Source organism: Carassius gibelio, chromosome A4, assembly GCF_023724105.1.
Source record: "Carassius gibelio isolate Cgi1373 ecotype wild population from Czech Republic chromosome A4, carGib1.2-hapl.c, whole genome shotgun sequence".
In the NCBI taxonomy this organism is placed as follows: domain Eukaryota; kingdom Metazoa; phylum Chordata; class Actinopteri; order Cypriniformes; family Cyprinidae; genus Carassius; species Carassius gibelio.
This window is the reverse complement of record NC_068374.1, coordinates 22,634,437-22,640,484: the sequence shown is the minus strand read 5'-3', so window position 1 is coordinate 22,640,484 and position 6,048 is coordinate 22,634,437. Positions and strand designations below refer to the sequence as shown.

At 39.6% G+C, this 6,048-nt stretch overlaps 1 protein-coding gene across 1 annotated transcript in view; it reads left to right on the top strand.

Moving 5' to 3' along the window:
* The window catches only part of lhfpl3 (LHFPL tetraspan subfamily member 3), a 31,919-nt gene that overhangs the window by 12,794 nt on the left and 13,077 nt on the right, over window positions 1-6,048 (top strand). The window lies entirely within an intron of this gene.

Sequence of the window (6,048 nt, the reverse complement as noted above, 5' to 3'; positions counted from 1 at the left end):
ATATATATTTTTATGTAGGCCTATTTCACTTCTCGACATACTTAATGTGCAACCCTACAATTCAGTACTTTGGGGGCAACAGAGACAAACTAGAGGTGTTAACAAACTGGATTCAGATAAATGAACTCTCTTACCTCCCCCAGCAAAGCTGTTGAGCAGAAAGAGAAAACTGAACGTAGAGGACTGTTACAAATCCTCATGATAGCACCTCTTGTGGCAACGATGCAGAATGCAACAATTTGAGCCTGAGAGATAAAGTGACGTGACATTCAGCCAAGTATGGTGACCCATAGTCAGAATTCGTGCTCTGCATTTAACCCATTCAAAGTGCACACACACAGCAGTGCACACACACACACACACTGTGAACACACACATGGAGCAGTGGGCAGCCATTTATGCTGCGGCACCCAGGGAGCAGTTAGGGGTTCGATGCCTTGCTCAAGGGCACTTAAGTCGTGATATTTCCAGCCCGAGATTCAAACCCACAACCTTAGGGTTAGGAGTCAAACTCTCTAACCACTAGGCCACGACTCCCCCAAAGAAAACTGTTTATGCAGACCAACAGAACACGGCCTCGCAGCACACATTGTAAACCTGCTTCTTTCCAAACCCACACAATGCCCTTCTTTTCAGCGTCCTTGTCAATCAATACATAATAATGGATAGAGTTTGTCTGAGCCAGACCAGAGGCCATTAGCAAGCGTATCAGTGTGCTGTCAGAATAAATTACAAGGCTGATGCTCTGCAGAGGAGAGAAAGCTCTCACCTAGAGGAGGCCGAAATGAGACGCTGTGGCTCAGATGAGAAGGATAAACTGACCTCTATGGTTAGCACATTAAATCAAGCAGGCGGTTCAAAATGTTAAAGGCAGTGTTAGAAACAACAGCGTAAAAGCCCATGGAGCTGGATTTTGTCACAGAGAGACTTCTGAAGAGCACAAAGAGTACAGTTTTCTCTTTACAAAGTTTAAAAAATGACTTATCTTAAAACACATTGAATGAACTCTATTTCTATCCCCACAGCAAAGGCTACGTTCACACTGCAGGACTTAATGCTCAAATCCGATTTTTTGAAAAAAATTTGATTTTTTTGCAAGGCTGTTTACATTTCCAATTAAATGCGACCTTTTGTGATCTCCTGTGTGAACGTGAAAAGACCCAGAAGTGACCCGCATGCGCAGAAGAGTACTCAGCGGTGAACGACGTCACTCGTTGTTTGCGGAAGTAGCTAACGGTAAACATGGATGTCAACAACAGTGTAGTCAACAGCAGAGCTCTTTTTGCAATATTAAAGTTATTTTCCCAACGGAGCCAGCACAATTACAATCTTCTCGTTTTAAGAAAATTAAAGAGGAGGAGAGCAAGGTTTTTGGCCATGGCGTTTTGTGGAGCAGTGTTAGCAACGTCGGTACAGAGAAACGTGTGGGTGCAGAGTTGCAGCCTCTAGTGGTGAGATACTGATGTGAGTGGCTCTTCTCATTCCCACCTACTTCAATGCAGAATTATGACATTTGTAGCGTATCAATGACGTACGGGTCGGATATATGTGCCCTGGCCGTTCAGACGGAGGTCGCATTTCAAAAGATTGGATACGTATCGGATTCAGGACCACATACCCAAGTGGCCTGGGTCACATTTGAAAAGATCGGATCTGTGTCGTTCAGACTGTCATGAAAAGATCAGATACAGGTCGCATAGGGGCAAAAAAAATTGGAATTGGGTCATTTCAGCCTGCAGTGTGAATGTAGCCAAAGATGCTGTTTATGTCACATGAAAGTCGCAATGTAGCAGCAATATTATAATAAGGTCTAATTTGTTGAGAGGATTAACTACTCCTCTCATAAAACACTGCAGTCAGTAAATAGAAAATGAATCTAAAATATAAAACAAGTATAAAATACATATTTAAAATGGCAAAATATTCAGTGCCGTTTCTGTAGTAAACAACTTCTATGACTGGATCGTTCTTCAAAATTATGACTAGTATAGTTTTGTACAAACAAATGTGTCTTATTATTCTGTAGTTTTTAGAAGTATAATTTATGAAATTCAAATGACTGAGTTCACAGTCTGTCTAGAAACGTTTATCACTGACAATCTGTTTCTTCTTCGGATAAAATCAAATGGATTTTAACTTGATTCTTACTTTAATGACACGGATTTACGTGTGACAAGACTTTTTTATGTATCAGAAGCATTTTTGATGACTTCTAAACTTTGCTTAGAAGGCAAACATTGAAAACACACAGAATAATTACATAAGCAGAAAAGAATGGGCTTCAGCAGTCAGGGAAAGGCAAAGTAAAGTGTGTGCGAGGCAAGTTTTGGCATAGAAGTTCCCCTGTGTATAGGTGTCTGGGGAGATCAGGGTTTCATTGGGAAGAGAAAACAGCACTTCTGTTCTAAGCCACTACTATCAGCACTTTCTACTTTCATCCCTCCTATACATCAAATCATTATTATACTATGTGTATCAGTTGCAGTAAAATAACATTCAAATGTATTTACTGAACTGATAATTTTTTAATTAGCACCCGAGCCATTATTTATTTGCTACCCTCACTTGGTGGAGTCTTTTAATAGACTACATTTTCACGCAATATAAACCTTGACCAAAAATATATGACTGTGTCGCTTATGGGCTTAACCTAATTAAAATTGAAGCCGCCTGGAATGAATAATTTAAAACCCCACAGATTAAAGAAGATAATATGCATAATTAGGTGCACGCTGGTATAGCGTGTGGTGGATTTCAACGTAGAGATATTGCATATTTCATGATTTACTTTGGACGTTTAGAAAATGGGTCATCATGGAGATCAGTAATGTCCATACTGCAAAATAAAAAACAAAGTCATATTAATAAATCAATGCATAATGTATTTTATAGAGGTTGGTGTGTATGCTTGTACGAAAACATTACACACATATTCCAATTAACAATTATAGCAAATGCTCTCTAATAATGCAAAATGGGCTGTTGTTATTACTTGCTGCTTTAACCACAGGTTTGTGACTTGGCAAATGTAGAGGGACACATTAGAAGGCTCCAGTTAATATCAGTAATAACCTTCAACACTGATGGCTGCCAGTGCAAAGAGAGATTTGTTGGAGATGAACTCAATTCTGGAGAGCTATTACCATAAGACTTTATGACATATTGAACAGTCTACTTCTATTTCGAACCAGCAGTAATCATGACCTAGTTTTTCCCTTACATTTACGTCCATTGCCTTGCCTTTTACCAATTCACTTGACCACTGTATTGGTTGTATCTTTCCATTTATTTATAATTGGCTATTGCAGAATTTTGATTGACAATGAGCCTGGGCTTCATACTTTTCGTTTTTCTTCATCTAATCTTATGGAGAACACAATCTCTCTATTTGAGATATATACACACACACATATATATATCATTTCACAGTCTTGACGCAGCACCATTGCTGACCCCTTTCTTCAAAACCCTATAATGAATGCATTAATATCTCACAAATATATATATATATTTTATGTTTAATGAGACTAAATAAACTCTAGTGCTGGCAACCCCTTTATGATTTTCAACAGAAAGGAAAACAGTGTTCACAAATATGCTGAATGTTTTAAAACCCTTTGGACCTCAGAACCCTGCAGCTGACAGAGAAAACCTATTAAAATAAACGCTGTTATAAAAGAGAAAATCAGAATAAAAATAAAATAAAATAAGGGAAGGCAAGGCAGGCCTAAACTAAATTTAATTAAACAATTTTCTAGTGATCATGCAGCAGTAATCAAATGATGGAGAAAAGTGTTATCACAGGACATATACCCAGACATGTGGTGTAGTTAAGCACAAACAATTTAATGAGCAAAAAAGTTGGCTGTTGCAGTTGTGGGGTGATGCTATACAATCCCCGTGAAGTGTGCCAGAACTGCTGCATCCTCCACAATCTAGCACTCAGAACCAAACTGCAGAATGGGGTATTGTGGGGAGCTGTTTGCGTTCAACACAGATGTTGTGGGTGCATTTGTCCGTTCACCGATTTGAATAATCCCTATAGTGAATCGGATGCTAAAACAACGAAGACAGTGCATGCAAATAAACAGTGCTGTCAGTGGGTGCAATTCATTCTTAGTGAATTCCCCCTTCGGTTATCTCTCAGCCCAGCATGGCAGGACGCCGGAGAGGCAGAGATAGTGCTCGAGAGAGCTTTAGTAGTTCTCAGCCCGAGAACAGCCATGAGCATCTGCAGGAGAAAATGAACAGAGAGAGAGAGAGGAAAAGACTTCAAGAGAGTAATGAGAACAGAAGAGGCGATAATGCAAAGACCAAGGGTCTTACAACTGCAAAAAGAGCAGTTAAAGTGGGAGAGAATGGACCATTTGAACAGGACAAGTGGAATGGTAATAGAGCATGGTAGAGTTAAAGAGGACAGAAGTGGTAGAAAAGGATGACAATGGACTACATTGCCAAGGGAAGTATTTCACCCTCACCTGAAAATTCCCGTTCATGGGAGTTTCTATTTGAAAGACTGAATTAGACCTGCACAAATTCAATGAGCAATGGTTAAATGTGACCAGGCATATCAAAAATGAAAATTGAGAATGAAGAAAGGAGATTTTGTCCTGGTGGGGTTCATAACATTGTGCCCCATGGACTTTCATTGTATAGACAAAACAACAACAAAATGCTTCTGGCCCACGAAATATAAAGATTTAGAACAACATGGTGATTAAATAATGACAGAATTGTCATTCTTGTATAAACTGTATATTTCATCCAAAAGAATGAATATTATTTATATTATATGTATTCCGTAGAATGTTGATAACCAGAGTTGATGGTAGCCATTGACTTCCATGATATTCTTCAAAATATTTTCTTTTGTGTTCAGTAGAACAAAGAATCTCATACAGGTTTGGAACAAGTGGAGTACATGAGAGGATTTTCATTTTTGGGTGAACTCTCCCTTTAAGTGATGTGATTGAAGCTGCATTATGAATAAAACTCTTGTTTTTGCTGTTAAAGAAACAGTATAGTGCGGTACAAGTACAGAGGGAACACAATGTCACAGACATGCATGTTGACAGCTGACCTCAGATGCATGAAGTTTAGTATTATATTTGAAAAGCACCTCTCCGGTAGTTGTCATGGAAACCACACACTTCTCTGCCCTCCCTTTTTCTGCAAAGTGTCTGTGTGCAGATGCAGTGTTGCGCAATTAGTCTCGCTCGGATTCATACACGCGCCGAGCGGTGGGGGTCGAGTAGATGGCGAGTTTTGTACATGTTAACGCACACACTCTGAGGGGCACGATGGAGTTGCCCCTTCTGGAATTACTCCAGTAGACCACTCAGCAGGTGGTCTCTGATAAAAATCAGGTGTCCTGGAGCTATAACACCAATTAGAGCAAGAATAACAGTGTTGCGGTCCTAACAAGAGCCGTGGTGCCATTCCATTTATCTCTTTTCATTATATAATTTAGGAAACATTAGAAGAACGTCCACATTTCGGTTATCGAACCCCCAAACATCTGGAGGTGGAGTGAAGTAATGATTAAGCCACAGGGCTGGTTTGATTCCCGCATGAATAACAACCATTGTGCCCTTAAGCAATGCACCTAGCCACAGGAAATGATGCCTGTAATACGTTCATGACAGCATTCCATAGAAACACTGCATGAATGTCACAGAAACTATTTTCATTGATGCCTCTGGTTGTGACGATTAATATTAAATCAGAAAATCATAGAAACCACCTACACAACAGTACTGCAACCACACAGCAATCTGTTGTTAACCGCTTAGAACCTTAGCGTGTGCATAGTAATGACCTGACAACCACCCACAACAACCTAGGATACACTGAGAACAGATTAAGGTAAATGGTGCTTGTGAAGGAAATATTCCATTACATATTACATCTTATATTAAAACACGGATAAATCCTCAATGTGTCCTCAATCTGGCAACCCATGTGAGCATTGACACAGTAATGCAGACCAATCCAGAAGTTGACCAATCTCTAAGAGACTCCAAGACCTGAAATGGATGGATCAGAGAA